General features: G+C 40.2%; 1 protein-coding gene across 3 annotated transcripts in view; it reads right to left on the reverse strand.

Annotated features, from left to right (window-relative positions):
- Nucleotides 1–20,773, reverse strand: part of ccser1 (coiled-coil serine-rich protein 1) — a 1,375,213-nt gene that overhangs the window by 62,498 nt on the left and 1,291,942 nt on the right. The gene's annotated exons all lie outside the window — the stretch shown is intronic.

Here is a 20,773-nt window from a genome sequence, read left to right on the forward strand (position 1 = left end):
GGAGTTAGTGCAATCTTTTGATGGCCACTGAACACTTCTATTAGATTTCTGCACTGCGAAGTACTGGCCACACTATAGATAAACCTCACGATACCTTTGATTTTTTTTTTGCTTGTAGCTCACTCCAAGATGTGCATTACAATAGTAAAAAAAAGTTACATCAGCACTTTAATGGGAATTTACTAAGAAACAGTTAGAAGAGCGCAGTGGAGCCATGAGAATGGATAATACAGGCAAAGATCAGGTACGGCCAAGGCAGTGGGCAAGGGGAATAGGCAGAGAATCTATAGGGACATCCAAACACCTCAAGAACCACCTGTGAGGATGAACCAGACCTTGGATTTGGGTGTTAACTGAAAGATGGCACCTCCAACAGTGCAGCACTTCCTCAGTATCTCATAATGCCATCAGCTGGATTGTGGGGTTCAAGACTCTGTGCATGACACAATGGGCACTGATGGTACAGCTCTGCTGACACAGTTTCAATTCTGACCTCTGGTGCTCTCTGTGTAGCATTTGTATGTTCTCCCTGTGACTGGATGGACCTCTTCTGAATATTCCAGTTTCCTCCAAACATAGTACACAGACTGATTTTTGTGTACAGTCTTTGGTGTATGGATGAGTGGCAGGATCTGCGGGAGAGCTGATGGGAATGTGGGGAGAATAAAATGTGGGGAGATTATTTCTGAAGACTCAGTAGGTTAAAGAACCTTTTTTTCAGGGAGCTTTGTCTCTATGTCTCTTTGAAATGGATATGTGCAAGGTGCTAATTCTGAGATAACTATGTTTCCACATACTTCTTCTTCGGCTGTCCATCGGTTTCGATGTTGACTCTACTGAGAGTTTAGGCACGTTCATGGGCCACAAGACCAGCATTCGATCGGCACTGTCTCCCACATTGGCTGCATTTGTGATTTCACTGGTCTAGCACTGAATGTCTGCGTTCATGACCTGCTTCATAGTTCTTGTGTCTTTTCTCCTCGAGAACGGAGATTGACTTCTTGACAATGCAGCGCCAACTTCTTCTGTCTAAAGCATCTTTCTCCCAGGTGTTGACATTCACGTCAGTGTTCTTCATATGCCCTCTTTCTTTAAGAATCGTGGTTTCCCTTCTGCTGACATCAATGATGCCCTCACCCGCATATCCTCCATTTTCCGCACTTTGGTCCTCACCCATCCTCCCGTCACCACAACAGGGATCGTATTCCCCTTGTCCTCACCTACCACCCCACCAGCCTCCGGATTCAGCATATTACTCTCCGCAACTTCCGCCACCTTCAACAGGACCCCAACCACTGAGCACATCTTTCCTTCTCTACCCCTCTCTGCTTTTTGCAGGGATCGTTCCCTCCACGACTGCCTGGTCCACACGTCCCCACCCCCACAGATCTCCCACCTAGCACTTATCCCTGCAAGCGCAAGTGCTACACCTGTCCCCACACCTCCTCTCTTACCACCATTCAGGGCCCCAAACAGTCCTTCCAGGTGAGACAACACTTCACTTGTGAGTCTGTTGGGGTCATACTGCATCTGCTGCTCCCGGTGCAGCCTCCTCTACATTGGCGAGATCCAATGCAGATTGGGGGGCGGCTTCGTCAAGCACCTCTGCTCTGTCTGCCACAACAAACAGGATCTCCCGGTTGCCACCCAATTCAACTCTGCTTCACATTCCCATTTGGATATGTCCATACATGGCCTCCTCTACTGCCATGATGAGGCCAAACTCTGGTTGGAGGAGCAACACCTCATATACCATCTGGGTAGTCTCCAGTCCCTTGGTATTAACGTCGAATTCTCCAACTTCCGGTAAATCCCTCCCTCTCCCTTCCCCCATCCCAGTTTCACTCTGCCTCCTCTTCTAGTTGCCTATCACCTCTCTCATGATTCTGCCTTCTTCTACTACCCACAGTGCTTTCCCCTTACATTCCTTCTTCACCTCTCCTGCCTATCCCCTCCCTGCTTCCCCTCCCCCACCCCCTTGATCTTTCCTCTGATTGGTTTTTCACCTGGCACCTTCCACCCTCCCCCCACCTTCTTTATAGGGCCTCTGCCCCCTCCTTCTTCATTCCTGACGAAGGGTCTCGGCCCGAAACGTTGACTGCTCGTTTTCACGGATGCTGCCCGACCTGCTGAGTTCCTCCAGCGTGTTTGTACGTGTTGATTTGACCACAGCAACTGCAGTGTACTTTGTGTTTATTCTTCATATGGTGCTTGAGCACATCTTTGTAGCGGAGCTTCTGACCACCATGCTTCCTCTTTCCTTCATGTAGCTTGCCATAGAAAACAGCTTTGGGTAAACGATCATCGCTCATTCTTGTGACATGACCAGTCCAACACAGTTGAGAAGCTGTGTTGAGTGATTCTGCGCTGACTGTCCCAGCAGGTTTGGCCACCTCCGCATCTGGTGCCCTCTCTTGCCACTTGATGTGCAATATTTGGCATAAATGCCTGAGCTGTGTCTTGGTCAATTTCTTGATGTGCTTCTGATACAATGTCATCGTTCGTTTTTTTGGGAAAGGGAAGTGGTGTGAGATTAAGTGGATAACCCATTTAGAAAATGGAAAGAGAAAAGATTCCTCTGCAAAGTAAAATTCCACATTGACTGATTCTGTGAGATAAAATGGGTCAAAGCAGAAATCTAATGTGCCTTCATTGTTTGAGGAAAATACACTCCAAATGGTCAACTTTGTAACCCTCAGTGTGAAAGATAAACATGTTTTCTCACTTTTGTAACATATTTAGCAATAGGCTTTTAAAGCTGATGGAAAAGGTGTCCTCGTAATCTGAGCACTAAGTTACTTGCAATACACAGATGCACCACTTTAAGTAGACTTCTTCTTTTAAAATACTGGCCATATAATCAAGCATTGTCATTCTGAAGCTAAGTGCTTTATGCTTTCTGCTGCGATTACTAGCCTACACCTTATTACTTTTCAGCATCAAAATGTGCCAGAGGCATAAAAAATTCAAGTTTAACATTAACTGGTAAAGAAGATTCTGATTTGCTGAAATATCAAGCATGGAAGAAGAGCAAAAATTAAATGCTGGAAATTTGGACTGAATCCGGAAAGTGCCATCAAGTAGGTCAGGCAACATCTGTGCTCATAGAACCAGAGACAATGACATTTCTTCAGGGCATTTCCAACATTCTCTACTTTTACACTGGATCAAAAGAGTTCATTGTCATGCGTTTGGGCTCTAAAATGCATTATTATAATGAAATGGTTAAATATATTTAGTTAAAAATCCTCTAAAAAAAAACACACACCAAACACGTGCACTCAGTTTCTGAAATTCAGTTCTGATCACTTCAATGGAGCCATTCAACAAAGTGCTTACTGACGTACTTGTTCATTCATTGAATATGGTTATCACAGATTGCAGAGTTTAACAAGTAATATAGCAGAGAAACAGGCCCTTTAGCTCATGCTGACTAGGATACCAGTCCACAGTAATACTATTTGCCTGCATTTATCCCACATTCCCAAGCCTCTTCTGTTTGCACATCTGTCCACGTATCTTTCAAATGTTGTAATTATACCCACCTCTGGAGAGCTTGTTCCACATACCCACCACCCTTAGTGTGAAAACCCTGCCAACAGGTTCCCTTTAACCTTTTCCCCTCTCACCTTAAACTTATGCCCTCAGAGAATCAGAGTTGTATGGCTATTTGGCCCACCAAGAGCAGACTTGCCATCATGCACCCACTTGCATTAATCCCATTTTATTCTTCCCACATTCCACTGAGTTGTACAATTTTCCCACTCACTCACAGAGCAGGGGCACCAGACTGAATACCTACCAATCTGCATACCTTTGGAGTGAGGGAGGAGACCGGAACACCCAGAGGTATCCAGTGTCTTGTACCCTTACCACCACTGATTGAAGACCAATTCTGTGATGCATTCATGTATATTTTGAGCCTTATGGGTTGCTGTCAGACTTTCCTGTGTGGTACACACTGAGCATAATGAGAGAGGGTATTCTGGGCAATTAAATTACAAGCAACATGTGCCTCATGTCTCTGTCTCTTGCGTGTGTTATTCCTGGCTGCCCAGCTTCCTAGTACCACAGATATAACAAATTCTCCCTCTTAAGTTTAGAAATGGAGTGATGCAAATAATATCCTAGTGATAGGGATCTTTGGGGAGATGGAAGAAAATCATAGTCCCTTGTTCTTGCTCCTCAGTTTCAAGCCTCTTACACTTAGAATGTCACATCTCAGTTGAAATCAGAATATTCCCAACATTATTTTATCTGAGATCAGCTGAATTCATGATATTTTAGGGTGTATATTGTACTGTGATAATGGAATGCTTGAATAAATTGGCTTACAATCTCTTTGGGTTTGTGATCCAGTTTCAATCTGCAGCAGATCAGACACGAAGTGTAAATATATTGCAAGTACTGGAGCTTTTCAACAAGTCAGACAGCATCCTTGGGGAGGGGAAGAGAAGTGACCTTACAGACTGGTGCCTTTCATTAGAAATGTTAATAACCATTTGTCTCTTTAACAATGTCTACCTTAATTTTCAACTTTTTCTGCTTCAGATTAGATTTTCAGGATGGTAAATTAATTTATTATTGTCTTGTGTACTGAGATGCATTGGAAAATTTTGTATTACATGCCATCCATGTAGCGTATTTAATCAGATCAGTGCTTTGAGGTAGTATAAGGGAAAAGGATGGCAGAATGCAGAATAAAATGTTATATCTAGACAGAAAGTGGAGTGCAGATCAGATACTCAATAAGATGCAAGGCTATGAGAAGGTAGATTGTGAGATTAAGAGTCTATTTTATTATAGTAAAGGATCTTTCAGTAGTCTTACAGCAGTGAGAAAGATTCTTAAGCCTAGTGGTATGTGCTTTTGTAACTTCTGCCCGATGGGAGGGGGAAGTATGAGAGAATGACTGGGATGAGATTGATTATTTTGGCTATTATACCAAAGCAGTAAAAAGTGTAGAGTGTCCATGAAGGAGAGACTGTTTTTTCTGATGTGCTGGGCTGCATCCACAGCCCTCAGATTTTCCTTGAGAGTTTGGTTAGAGCAGCTGCCATATAAAGCTGTAATATATTTGGATAGAATATTTTCTATGGTGCATCTATAAAATTTGGTAAAAAGCAATGTGACGTTCTGAATTTCATTAGCCCCCTAAGGAAGTAAAGATGCTGGGTGCACTTTTTTTGTCCATCTACAGCAGTTTATGGTTGAGTACTTTATGGCTGAGGTCCATTATTTAACCATACTGTACCACTGGAATTCATCTCTTCCCATTCGCAGTCTCTAAAGATGTTGGCTACAAAATGAATTGCCTTAAGACTTTATTCTGTCTGGTATAATTATTCACTGAAAACAAAAATTCCTCCATGATATTGAATCATCCTTGACCCAGTATTGTAACATATGAAACTTGTCTGTAAGAATATACCTTACAAAGCTCTGTTTAATTTTGAAGAAAACACGAGAATAATACCTCGTGTTGTAAGCACCTTGACCAAACTGCTGGAGGAACTCAGCAAGTGAAGCAACATCTTGCGTCCAGATCAAGGATCTCAATCTGAAATATTGACTGTCCATTCTATTCCAGGAATGCTGCATGATCTGATGCGTTCTTCCAATGATTTGCTTTTTTTAGCTTACTGCTGTGGTGGCCAGTGCTATCATGTTTGCTGTTGTGTGCTGGGGCAGCAGGCTGAGGGTAGCAGACACCAACAGAATCAACAAACTCATTCGTAAGGCCAGTGATGTTGTGGGGGTGGAACTGGACTCTCTGACGGTGGTGTCTGAAAAGAGGATGCTGTCCAAGTTGCATTCCATCTTGGACAGTGCCTCCCATCCACTCCATAATGTACTGGTTAGGCACAGGAGTACATTCAGCCAAAGACTTATTCCACCGAGATGCAACACTGAAGTGTCATAGGAAGTCATTCCTACCTGTGGCCATCAAACTTTACAACTCCTCCCTCTGAGTGTCAGACACCCTAAGCCAATAGGTTGGTCCTGGACTTATTTCCACTTGGAATAATTTATTTATTATTATTTAATTATTTATGGTTTTATATTGCTATATTTCTTCACTATTCTTGGTTGGTGCGACTGTAATGAAACCCAATTTCCCTCGGGATCAATAAAGTATGTCTGTCTGTCTGTCTGTCTTTTTGCTCCACAAGACTATAAGACATAGGAGCAGAATTAGGCCTTGCAGCCCATTGAGTCTGCTCCACCGTTCCATCATGGCTGATCCTGGATCTCACTGAACCTCATATCCTTCTTGCCATATCCTTTGATGCCTCAACCGATCAGGAAACAATCAACTTCCACCTTAAATATACACATGGACTTACCCTCCACCGCAGTCTGTGGCAGACCATTCCACAGATTTACTACTCTCTGGCTAAAAAAATTCCTCCTTACCACTGTTCTAAAGTGTTGCCGCTCAATTTTGAGTCTGTGTGCTCTAGTTCTGGATACCCTCACCATGTGAAACATCCTCTCCACATACACACTATCTAGTCCTTTGAACATTCCAATTTGTCTAAGTCTGCTACATTTGCATGGCTTCCTCAACACCACCTATGCCTCCACCTGTCTTCCGCAAACTTTGCCACAAAGCCATCAATTCCATTATCTAAATCATTGACAAAAAATGTCCACTGGCAGCCAATCAGAAAAGGCCCCCTTTATTCCCACTCACTCCCTCTTGCCTGTCAGCCATTCTGCTATCCATGCCAGTATCTTTTCTGTAACACCATAGGATATTATCTTGTTAAGCAGCCTCATCTGTGGCACGTTATCAAACACCTTCTGAAAATCCAAGTAAATAACATCCACTGCCTCTCCTTTGTCCACCCTGGTCTCTAATAGATTTGTGTCGCATGACTTTCCTTGACAATGCTGGCTTTGACTTTATCATTGGTCTCCAAGTACCTTGAAGCCTCATCCTCAATAATAGACTCCAACTCTTTCCCAATCACTGAGGTTAGGCTAATTGGCCTATAATTTCCTTTCTTTTGCCTTCCTCACTTCTTAAAGAGTGACATTTGCGATCTTCCAGGTCTCTGGGACCATGCCAGAATCAAGTAATTCTTGAAGGATCATGAGCAATGCATCCATTGTCTCTTCAGTAACCTCTCTCAGGATTGCATATTCTACAAGTCTCATGTCTACAGGAAGTACCTTGAGCTTGCTCTGTTAGTTAACGATGATGGCTGATAGGGTGGCGAAGGAGGCTTTGTCTTTCATCAGTCAGGGCACTGAGGATAGAATCTGGGTTGCTATGCTGCAGTTGCACAAAATGTTGATGATTCAGAACTTGCATGTACGTTGGAAATATTCTGTTCAGTTTGGCCCCTCTACTATTGGCAAAATACCATTAAGGTGGAAAGAGTGCAGAAGAGACTGATGAGGATATTGCCAGGATCCGAAGGACTTTCTTCAATGGAGTGCAGAAGAATGATGAATGTTCTTATTGAGAAGTATGACATAATAATGGACATGTGAATTTTAATGATATTTTCCAGAGGTTGGGGAATTAAGAATCAAGAACCAGAGAACATAGATTTGGGCTGAGAGGGGAAAGATGTAATAGGAACTTAAGGGACAACTATTTCACTCAGAAGCTGGCCCATATATGGAATGAGTTGCTTGAGGAAATAATTGAGGCAGGGACATTAATAACACTTGGACAGGTACATGGACAAGAAATGTTTGGAGGGAAGATGGCTAAATGTGGGCAAATTGGATTAGTTTGGATAGCAGTTTTGGTTGGTATTGTCCAGTTGGACCAGAGAGTCTCTTTCAGCTTTGTACGCCCTCATGATTCACTATGACCACAGTTACTGTCCGGAAACCTAATATCATGGTCCTTGACTCTTGCAGAGTTAGAATATGTTGGCAGAGGAGGTGCTAGAATCAGATACAATTAGTATATTAAAAAGGTATTTAGATAGTTAGATAGGCAAGGCATAGATGCGTACAGCCATTGTGTGGACAAGTGGTATTAGATTACATGGGCAAAATGTTAGCATGAACGTGGTGGATGAAAGAGCCTGTTTCCTTGTTGACAACTCTATGATCCTATGAGTTGTAGCATGTTGTTAAACTTTCCTTCTATGCTGTCATGGGGCATTGGTTTCTCTGGGCAGGCACTAACCAGCTGCATGTGCAAAATTCAAAGTAAAATTTATTACCATAGCACATATGTTACACCACATACAACCCTGAGGTTCTTTTCCTGCGGGCATACTTAGGAAATCTATAGAAAAGTAACTGTAAACAGAATCAATGGACAACAAATTGTGCAAATGCAAATATAAGTAAATAGCATTAAATAACAAGAATGAAATAACAAGGAGTCCTTGAACTGAGACTTTTGGTTGTGAGAACACCAGAAATAGAAAGAGTGCAGTTATCCCCTTTTGTTTAAGAGCCTGATGATTGAGGGTGAATACACAGACTCTCGCGAGAATTTCGAAGTGAAGCTGAATACTTTCCTTAGGAGACACTGACCTTCTACATTACAACATGGAATACTTTTTGTCAAAAGCACTTCCTTTGTATTAAACCACATTAGGATATCTTGTGGTCTTGAAAGATTCAACATAATGCAAGTTCTTTCATTTCATGAATCAGCGGGAAAGCACACTGTTCCAGATAACATCTTTTGACTTTGATCAATAATGTTGAAGTCTATTATTTTTATAAATATAGAAATGTAATTACAATGCATTTTAAGACAAGCTTTAGATAAAAATTTGAAAATATAATGCTGGAGCACTTGATCTGAATTCTTCCCACAAAGGGTCTCAAAGCAAAATACTGCAGATTCCACATGTCATCTGAAGCTTTTAGCTTGCTTCCAATTTGTTGTGATTTTATTTCCTGTGATTGATAGTGTTAGCAAGACAAGAATGCCCATATATAATTGCCCTCAAGAAGATGGTCATTCATAACTAACCTACTAAATTTGCTTGATGAAGGAATTCCCTCAATGTTACAAAAGGAAGTTCATTCTATGTGATCCATAAATAACTGTGATGGAATGCTGATAAACTTTTACATGGAATCAAACAATTATCTCTTCAAGAAACAAGTCTTGCATTAGTAATGTGAGGTTGGTACAAAAGAAAATCAAAGGTGGAAACTTTGGAGCTTCATAAGGCTGTATGGAGGGTAGAGTAAGACCACTTTTAACTGGTAGTGGGGAGGGGTCTATCGCACAGCTCAGGGTGCTGAGAAGTGTCAAGCCAAGTCAAGTTTATTGTCATATGCACAGGTATAGCGAGGTACTAGTGTCATGTAAAACTTGTTTGCAGCAGCATCACAGGCATATACTATAGGTTCCGAGACTTCACCAGGATTTAATATATGTAAATTAAACACAAGTTATATCAGATAGTGAAGAAAAAGTGAAGTGACGGCTGTAACCACTCTTACTTGAATGAAAGTAAGGGGAAGCAGTAGCTGAATTCTACTTGAGTGCGTACGAGTTTCTGTTTTTATATTGGTGTTTGTGTGTGTGTGTGTGTGTGTGTAAGCAAAGAGTTGTTTCCCCACAGCCTCACCCAATCAAGTGGCTCCAATTGTGGAATGGAAATAATGAGTACATACCCACATAGGCGTTGGAAATGAAAAGGGATACTGTTCAAAATTATTCTACAATGTAGCACAACACTTTTATATGGATTCCATGCGCAGCATTGGGATGGGGTGAAATAATTATTTCTGCTATTTATGCTAGTTTATCAACATTTCTGCTGGTTCCTTATGCAATATTCAATCCCAACAAACAGTTAATGCAGCACAACCTTAATTTCTAAAGGTTCACAACTCAAGGATCTCTTTGCACTAAAATGCATTTGCATTTGTTGTAATTGTGTACTTGTAAAAGCTGTGTTTAATTTATGCTTTCCTTGTAAACAGTGCATATTTGACGCTGTGTCAGTAATGTTACATCATGTATTTGTGCACGCGACAATAGACTTTGACTTTGAAATATAGAATAATGGTCAGTGACTACGTGATATTTGTGCTCTTCGTATCTCTACACTGTTAAGTGCAGGGTTAGAGTTTTTTCTTACAAGGAGTGTCTTTCACCATCACCCCATATAAAGCTGCCTTTTGAGTAGGAATTTTATAGTTACATTGATACAGTTACTTCTAATTGCACAGTCTAAGTTTTGTGAGAGATAAGACCTCTAAACCAAAATCCAAATTTCAGAAGCATTATCTCCTGCATTAGATATTTGTGTCATTACAACTTTGCACTGGTGACCTTTTCTCATTTATCAGCTCAAGGATGCCAATCTTCCATGCTGGCTTTCCAAAGAATGCCTGCTCCCAGATCATAGAATTATACAATATGAAAATTTTGCTCCAATTCATCCATATTGACTGAGTTTCCCTGCTGATCGAGTCTCATTTGTTTGACTGCATTTTCCTCAACTGTTACTCTTCATGTAATGTCAAAATATCTTTTAAACATAGTAATTGTACCTGCCTCTACTACAGCTAATTCTATCTATCTACCACCCTCTTTAAGAAAATCCTACCCCTCACCTTACATATATATATATATATCCTCTAATTTTAGACTCCCCTACCCTGGGAACAAATTGTGTCCATTCACCTTATCTATGCACTTCATGATTATTATAAAGTTAATCCTCAGCCTTCTACAATCTGGGCAAAACAGCCCCAGTATTTCCAGTCATTCCTTATAACTCAAGCCCTCCAGTCCCAGCATCATCCTTGTGAATCTTAACTGCAATTAGTTTCAGAACTTGATTAGTTTGCCTGTCTTTTTTTGCATCACCAAAAATTTCACTCTTTACTATAACAAGCATAATCCAGTTTAGTACACCAGCAAGATGTACATTCTTGAATACTACTCATACATTTGAGGAAAAATACTAACCCATCCTAATTACAAATTCCCACAGACAGACACAGACACACATACACACTACCTACATACTGTATATAATATATGTATATATGAACAGAAGCTTAAAACTTTAAAGGAGGTCTGCATTCTATCTCCAGTGTCTATTGAAAATATGTCTTGTTTCTAGTTTCTTGATATCAATGATTTCCTTGAAGTTTTCATTATTGAATGCAAAATGTTTATCCAGTGTAACACTGTCTTTATTGAGGATGTCTAACAGAGCCTGGGAACTCTAAGCCAGCTTTGCCAAATGTTTTATGATATAGACAACATGCATGTACTTCCATTCCCAGGGAGAAGAAAAAGTCCAAAAATCTTGCCATTCACATTCCCAGTATGTTTCAAAGCTATTTTAGCTATTTTGGAAATGCAGTCTTCATCAGAAGATAACAAAAAGGCAACAAAAATAGCAGCCAATATTCACACAGCAAACTGCAGAATATCAAAAGCCTCTTTGCTAAGAGCCATATCTCCAGCTCCAAAAACAAGGCCTGTTCAGTTACAGCATCTGTTATGTCATGTCCTTCCATGTTGCGATTTACCTGTGCCACTATTTATGAGAATGTCGTTTGAATTTCAAGGCCCGAGTTATAAGGAGAATTTGGGCAGGTTAGGACTTTATTTATTGGAGCACAGGAGACTCAGGGGTGAATCAGAATTTTATAAAATCAAGAAGGCAGTGATGTGATAAGAACACAGTCTTTTTCCCAGGGAAAAGGGATCAAAAACTAGAGGACATACATTTAAGGTTTACAGTAAGATGGGGAATGTTCAGGGAGGACCTGAAGAGCAAATTGGGTGGTGTATATATGAAATGCTGGCAGAGGAAATGTTTGGTACAATAATAATAATATTTAAAAGACTCTTCGGTAGGTACATGACTAATGTAGGTAATTACATGTATGTAATTAGTTTTGCTACAACAAGTGTATGGGACATTGGAAAAAAGTTGAATTTCCCCATGGGGATGAATAAAGTATCTATTTATCTATCTGACTATGAAAGTTTCAGAGGAATATGGGCCAAACACAACCAAGTGGGATAAGCTTGGATGGGCATGACTGACAGGGGTATTTTGGGCCAAAGGGCCTGTTTCTATGCAGTTTTACTCAAAAACTATAATTACCCATGATTAATTCAAGACAGATTTACACAGAGGTTATACTACATCATTGGTGATTATTGCAATTATAAGCTGTTATAACAGGTTACTTTAAGTTGTCCAGCTCAATATATATATATATCTTGAATCATTTACTGAAAGTGCAACAGTTTTTTTAAGCATGCATATTCTAGGCAACGAGAACCATAGAGCTCCTTCATGCATTGATTAAAACTCATTCTATTGCTTTGTTTGCTCCGCCAATCACAATCCACCACTGGTTACTGAACAGTCCAACTCACAGCTTATCAGCTCCAAGCAGCATTGGGTTAAATGCCAACTTCTGATTCCATTGGCATGTTCTGTGATAAATCTTCGGCAATGAAACCAGTCACAGTATAGGCCTAAACTTGCTCATCTTTGCTGGGTCCAACTTCACAAGGTTCAGCCAGCATATTGTGAATTCAGATAAAAGGTTCCAATATATCGTTTCTGGCTGGATGGATTGAAGAGTAGACATTTTCTAATTGAAATCAGGTATCTGATCCAGGAATTCACTGGGTTTTTTCTGTTATATTGGTACTTATTCAAGCAATGATTCAAAAGTGAAAGCAACATCAACCTGTTCTCTTTCTTGTTCCTGGCTCATTTACAAGATGTGTACAGCAGTATAGCTCTTTGCAAATCTTTTTCCCTCACTATAGTAATGTATGTTTCCGTGCTGACCATTGTGATTGCTGGCGGAGATTGAAACATTTCCACAGAGTGGAATTTAAGCTTTCCAAGAACTGTGGTTTTGTACAGATTGTCGCAATGTTTTGATTTACTTCTGACATGGTGTGAGATGGCCAAGCCAAAATTTAGCTTGGTTTATTTCATGAATAGAAATGAGAAGCATTTGTTTCTACAATAGAATTCCTTGCAGGGAACACATCTCATTACAAGTGCCTTCATTCAAACTGACATTCCGGAGTTAATCACCTGCCTCACTGATCCTCTTAAAGTGAAACTGAGATGTATTTTCTGATACATGGAATAGGTACACAAAGCTTTGAAAACTTCATAAAATTCACTCCAAGATTTCTCTATGTTAGCAAGTTGCTAAGGGTCCAATTGGCAGTAAACAGTGTTTTCTGGCCAAGCATCAACAACCAATCACTCAAATTTAATTAGTTTTATTCTAAATAGAAAGGTATGTAATATGTTGTTTGAGTACATTGTCAAATTGATACTCATTAACATTGGCATCATTTGATATGAAATCATTGACCTTCTGTAGATGATCAATGTACATTCCTTGAAATCAAGACAGGGAAATCTTCCAAGTCCAAAAATGCAGCATAGAAGATGGCCGTTAAACCATATAACCATATAACAATTACAGCACAGAAACATGCCATCTCGGCCCTTCTAGTCCGTGCCGAACGCTTACTCTCACCTAGTCCCACTGGCCCACACTCAGCCCATAACCCTCCATTCCTTTCCATATACCTATCCAATTTTACTTTAAATGGCAATATCGAACCTGCCTCTACCACTTCTACTGGAAGCTCGTTCCACACAGCTACCACCCTGAGTAAAGAAATTCCCCCTCGTATTACCCTTAAACTTTTCCCCCCTAACTCTCAACTCATATCCTCTTGTTTGAATCTCCCCTACTCTCAATGGGAAAAAGCCTATCCATGTCAACTCTTGTCTATCCCCCTCATAATTTTAAATACCTCTATCAAGTCCCCCCTCAACCTTCTACACTCCAAAGAGTAAAGACCTAACTTGTTCAACCTTTCCCTGTAACTTAGGTGCTGAAACCCAGGTAACATTCTAGTAAATCTCCATACTCTCTCTATATTGTTGACATCTTTCCTATAATTCGGTGACCAGAATTGTACACAATACTCCAAATTCGGCTTTAACAATGCCTTGTACAATTTTAACATTACATTCCAACTCCTATAGTCAATGCTCTGATTTATAAAGGCCAGTATACCAAAAGCTTTCTTCACCAAGTAAAACGCATCACTTGCTTGCTGGCTCTTTGAAAAAATTATCTAATTAATCTTGTTACTTTGCTCTTTAATTGTCAACCTGCAGATCTATTTTTTCTCATATACAAACCTCTATTCCAATAAGTTTTGCCAATTCTATTAATATTTTGTTTCCTGATGGCTGATTCTCTCACCAGTAAAAGCAGTTTCTGGGTATTCTGTTCAATCAGTAGTAATTTTGGACACCACAATTAAATTTGTCCTTTGCACAAGAAATTTTCAAAACTACTCATCTCAGTAGTTGTTTTTCTGAAAATATATCTTGGAACAAAAGGGATGTGCAATGCACACTGGATGGACATACATTCTGCGAGGAACATACAGTATCTGGAGAAGATTCATAGGAAAAAGGCTATATAATGAATTAATAATTTAGCGAAAATGACCATTCAATTTTACTAACAATAAATGCTGGGGTATGAGGTCATTTACTACTTATAGAGTAATTAGTTTAGCTGGTTATACTTTGAAAAGACATTTTAATTTTAAGTTAGAGGAAAATTCTAATGAATCCTTGCACTGATGCAGTGCTTAAGAAATTAATTATTTCAGTCCAGTCACATTTTGTCATTTCATGCAAGTGTTCCACAGATGATCAGAATCATTTAATGTTATCTCATACAACAAATTATAATTAAAGTTTGAAGATTGCTTTACTAATTTGCCATGGAGTCCCAGCTTCACTGTCACAACCATAGACTCTGCTGCAGGATCTATGCACTCGTGCAGGCGGGCTGCATGACAGGTTTGACAATTACACTTGAGAGTGTGCATGTTCCAGCTAATTAGTATTCCATTATGGTGGTATTTAACTCCCTTCTTGTCATTTTCGCCTTGTCAAGACTTGACCAAAAGCACAGCAACATTTACCCTCCCTGCTTACCCTCATCCTTGTCCGGGAAAGAAGACTACCATTTTGACTGACTCTGTTAAGGAGTGGTATTCTTTTAGTATTAGTTATTGCTTCCAGCTTTAGTGCTGGCATTAACTTTCAGTTTGAGTTTTCATTAATGGCCCAGTTGACCTTGTGTTTATTGTTTTTCTTTTCCTTTAAATTCTGCAACAGTTGTTATTAAAGTCAGCTAGTTATGGCTAAAATTAACCCGCTTCTCTGTAAGGACCTGGATCCACTGTGATTTGCCTATCACAATAGGTCAATGGCAGGTGCAATCTCATTGGCTCTTCATCTGCCCATGGATCACCTGGACAATACAAATAACTATGTCAGGATGCCGTTTATGAACTATAATTCAGCATTTAATGCAATCCTTCATACGGTCCTGATGGAAAAGCTCCAGATCCTAGACCTCTGTACTTCCCACTGCACCTGAATTCTCGACTTCCTAATCGGGAGACCACAATCTGTACAAGACAGAAATTAAATCTGCTTCTCACTGACAATCAATGCTGGCACACCTCAGGGTTGTGTGCTTCGCCCATTGCTCTAGTCTCTCTACACCCATGACTGTGTGGCTAGGCACAGCACAAATACCCATCTATAAATTTGCTGATGACACAACTACTGTTGGCAAAATTTCAAATGGTGATGAGAGTGCGTACAGGAGCAAGATATGTCAGGTAATTAAGTGGTGTTGGCAGCAATAACCTTGCACTCAACCTCAGTAAGACCAAAGGACTGATTGTGGACATCGAAAAAGGTAAAACAAGGAACCCATGCAAGTTCCCATAGGGGGATAAGAAGTGGAAAATGTGAGATTTCTCAAGTTCCTGGGTGTCAACACCTCCAAGGATCTGTCCTGGGCCCAACATACTGATGTAGCTACAAAGAAGACACAACAGTGGCTATACTTCATTCAGAGATTGAGGAGATGTGGAATGTCACCAAAGCCACTCATAAATTTCTACAGATGTAGAGTGAAGAGCTTTCTAACTGGCTTCTAACATCAGCATCTGGTGGGGGGGGGGGGGGGGGGGGGAGGGGGTTGTAGGGTTGCTTCTACACAGGATCGAAATAAGCTGCAGAGAGTGTGAACATAGTCAGCTCCATCATGGGCAGTAGCTTATGTGGTACCTGGGACATCTTCAAGGAGCAATGCCTTAAAAAGATGGCATCCATCATTAAGGGACCCCCCCCCCCCCCCATCACCCAGGTCATCCCTTGTTCTCATTGCGACCATCAGGAAGGAGGTACAGAAGCCTGAAGGCACACTCTCAATGATTCAGGAACAGCTTCTTTCCCTCTTGCGATCCGAATTCTGAATGGATATTGAACCCATGAACAGTACTTCTCTACTTTTTTATTTCTATTTTGGCACTATTATTTAATTCAACTATTATATATTTTATTTATATATATATATTTATAGTACTTCACATTTTTTCTATTATGTATTCCATACTACTGCTGCCACAAACACAACAAATTTCACAACATATGCCAGTGATATTAAACTTGATTCTGATTCTGAACTGTTGATCAGTTTCATTGTCTCTCTCTCTCTCTCTCTGTACTTGGGCCAAATCCAAACGTTTTGACATTTACATTGAGCGGACTGAAGCAAACTCGAGTTAAAATTGCTCAAGTCTTCACTGGGTATCCAGCCCCACCTCAGCAATGTCACTTGAAACTTTGAGTTGGAGAATTTGGGAGTCTGTCACCATTGAGGAAGAAGTTCTCTTGCGTTACTCGTGCCAGATGGCTGGAAGTGGACCAGCTACTGGAGTACTGAACTCTGCAAACAAGATGCCTCATGGGATCAAACTTGAGGTCAGTGAGTACAATGACCAGCTTATATTCAGTACTGGTCATCTGAACATTATTTCACTTGTGATAGGTTCAAATCACAACCTCACCTGCAGCTACATTTGTGTTCTGCTCATCCTTCATTGCTGGCCAAATATGTCCTCGCTTGTAAAATCCAAATGTTGATTGTATTTCATGACCTATCAAGCTAAGTTAGTAATTTATTTTCATGGCGGTGTTCCTGGGTTAATGATTTGATGTCTTTGTTATTACCAAAGTGCTTTGGGATGCTCTAAGCATGAAAAGGCACTCTGTAAACCAATAAGTCATTACATTAACTCCAGTAAGGTGCAGTGTTTGTTTTTGCTGTGGATCTTCCTCACAGAGCGAAATGTGGAAGCAGAGGTTATTGCTTTAATTAGCTTGGATATGAGAAATAATGTCTTTGCTTGGAAGGATAAAATACTTTGAAAGCCTCAATGCCAAGGGGTAAATATAGAGCAAACACGAGGAAATCTGCAGATGCTGGAAATTCAACCTCTTATCATTTCGCATTTCCCCCTCCCCCCACTACTTTCAAATCTCTTACTATCTTTCCTTTCGGTTAGTCCTGACGAAGGGTCTCGGCCCGAAACGTCGACAGTGCTTCTCCCTATAGATGCTGCCTGGCCTGCTGTGTTCTACCAGCATTTTGTGTGTGTTGTTGGGTAAATATAGACATGTTTTTTGGACCATAAGGAAATCAAAGGCAAAGGCAAAAATTAGAGCTAAAGTCAATATTGCATTACACTGCACTGCTGTCACATAACAACACATTTCACGACATATGTTGGTGATATTAAACCTGATTCTAATTCCACATCATTATATCTCCTATTTCTTCTGTGCTTGGCACAAGCCAACTTCCAACTCAATGTGCGACTACATGGTGAAAGTAGATCAAGAATATAACATTATAAAAAGTTTCTAATTAAGACATTCTTAATTGCCTTAATGAGGGCAGCATCAGAGCATAGCAGTTAACATAATTGCTTTACAGCTCCAGTGATCACTGATCAGGATTCGATTCCCATCGCTGTCTGTAAGGAGCTTGTACTTTCTCCCCATGACTGTGGGGGTTTCCTTTACATCCTCCAATTTCCGCCCACATTCCAAAGACGTACAGATTAGGGATAGTTAGTTGTGGGTGTGCTATGCTAGTGACACTTACGGCCTTCCAACAGCACAATCCTCTGACTGTGTTGTTCATTGATACAAAACAATTCATGGCACTCTGTGTTTTGATGTTTAAAAGTACATATGACAAATAAAGCTTATGTTTAGTGTTGAATTTTTTTTATCCTGGGGTTAATGCTGGAAACACTCAGCAAGCCAGACCAAATGTGTGAGAGATTTCCAGCACTTGAAGTTTTATTTTGACCAAAGGTTCTGATAGCACTGCAGCTACCTGATTTTTAATGATGAGCTAATATATCCAGAGTATCATATACAAAGAAGAACTTGGTCAGAAAGCAAAATCAACTCAAAGTGCTCTGCAAAGTGCAGAATTTATCCTTTGAAGGCCAACACAAAAAGAGATCTTGCATAGTGAGATCCCAAAAAGCAAGTGAATAAGCAGTCATTGTGGGTGCCGTTCACCAAAGGAGAGTTGTTGGTGCAGGAAGAATTGCAGCAGATTTGATCAAAATGCACCCTGAGATCACTGCACTGGTGAACTATGTGGAATTTAAATGTCTGGTATTTACCTGCCCAACCAACTGCACACCTTTTAATTCTCTTTGAATCCAAGAAATCCTCTGTCATTATCCACCATATCAGTCACGATTAAAATCTAACACAAGACTTCCTGATGAAGGATCTCAACTTGAAGCACAAATTGTCCATTTCTTTCCATAGATGCCGTGTGATCTGTTGAATTCCTGCAGTGTTCAGTGTGTTTCTCATGTGAGTACAGGCCTAAGCTTCCATTTTATCCTCAGGATACAACATTTCATCTCTGGAATCATTATCACACTGAATCATTTCAAGACAAGTTGGACTTTCCTTAGCTTTGGAGACCAAAGCTACACAAAGTACTGAGTCTCCGTATGGATGCCTAACAGCATGGTGAGTCTTTAACTGGCATATCTGACTCAGACAGGTGTGATATCTTTAATTATTTATGATTTGTAGGAACAACACAGTTGCCGACTGGTTCAATGTTGAGGCTTTTAGTTCACTTTCCATTCTAAGAATTTGAACACAGAACTTACTCAATAACTCAGTGCTGAGGAAGTTGATTCCTGCTGTTTCTCAGCTTAAACCAAGGCCTTGTCTCCCTTCCCAAGAGAATCCTAGGCAACTCCAGTCAGCCCTCTTTATCTGCAGGGGACTGGTTCAGAGAACACCGTGGATACCAAAAAACACAGATGCTCAAGTCCCTTATTTAACCTGGCTCAGTGCGGTGGTCTTTAGGACCCAGCGGAACCCCAGACTTAAATTAACATGTTCAGTGCGGTGGACATTAGGACCTGGCGGTGCAGCTGTGAATCCGTGGTGTTTCTGTTCACGAAAATAATCATGATCACGATTGAAAATAAGGTGGAAGTAATAAAGCGATCAGAAAGAGGTGAAAAGCCATCGGTCATTGGAAAAGCGTTAGGCTACAGTTGGTCAACGATCGGAACAATTTTAATGGAGCATATGAAAGGCCCTGCCCCGATGAAAGCTACAATTATTACTAAGCAACGCAGTGGTTTAATTATTGAAATATATATGTTTCTTAAGTGTTTTATATGCATAGAAAGGTAAAATATGTACTATATACTAAGAAAAATGTTTGACTAACTGATTCTAAATAATACTGGATGTACCTATTCTGACTTCAAACCTGACTTAAAGATGGACGCAGGAATGGAACTCATTTACAACCCCCGGACTGCCTGTTCTTTTAAGTCATTTCTAGATTACTTATAATACCTAATACAATGTAAATGCTATGTAAATAGTTGTTATACTGTATTGTTTAGGGAATAATGACAAGAAAAAATAGTCTGTACATGCTCAAACAACGAGTGCTGGAGAGAGAAGTTCCCAGTTTTCCAGATCCGCGGTTGGTTGAATCCGCGCATGTGGAATCCGCGGATAAGGAGGGCCGACTGTATTTTGAAAACAGCACCTCACCTGAAACAGTCTCCAATCATTACCATGTTGCTGTTTATAGAAATGTGTGCAATGTTCTCATGTAAGAAATATAACAGCATGATAAGTGCATTTCTTATATTAGAACAATGTCCATGCTTCAGAAAAGCATTGAGGCATTCAAAGAATATGAAAAAACATTGCATAAATTTATTTCACACACCACAATCAGTGAGTCTGTTTAACAAGTGATACATTTTGTTGCATATGATGAGAAGGGTGGGAATGAAACAGATTTTCAGTTTTTACCTCAAATATAAGCATTCGACACTATTTTATCCCCCAGTGTTTTGTTGGAAAACCTATTCCCTTGTTAAAAATACTGAGCAATCCAACTGGTGTTTCTCTTAAGCATCAAATACTTTTACCTTTGCAACTTCCAGTACCATCAAGTTTCTTAGCTTTTGCCAAGAAACAGATAAGTCTAAACAAAGACATGAAAATCAAATTTAAGAAACATGGTGTTACCACTGTGAAATAGGAACAGAAACACAGCAGATCAGGCAGCACCAGTGGACAGACATCAGCAAAAGTTAACATTTCAGATCTGAGAGTCTTTCTCTGACCTGAAACATAAACAGTGTTTCATTTTCCAAAGATGAAGCAACACAACTGAATTATACACTGGTGTTCCACTGCCAGTTTGACTAAGACAGAAGGTTCAGATGGGCTGAATAGCACCTCAGTGCATGGTAAATTGCCCTAGTTTTATGATGCGGTGTATGTCTGGTGCTTAACAGATACCCCTCATTGAACAAACATTAACCCAAACCTTCTGTTGTGTCAACAGAAAG

The sequence above is a fragment of the Hemitrygon akajei genome, chromosome 4 (assembly GCF_048418815.1).
Source record: "Hemitrygon akajei chromosome 4, sHemAka1.3, whole genome shotgun sequence".
In the NCBI taxonomy this organism is placed as follows: Eukaryota; Metazoa; Chordata; class Chondrichthyes; order Myliobatiformes; family Dasyatidae; genus Hemitrygon; species Hemitrygon akajei.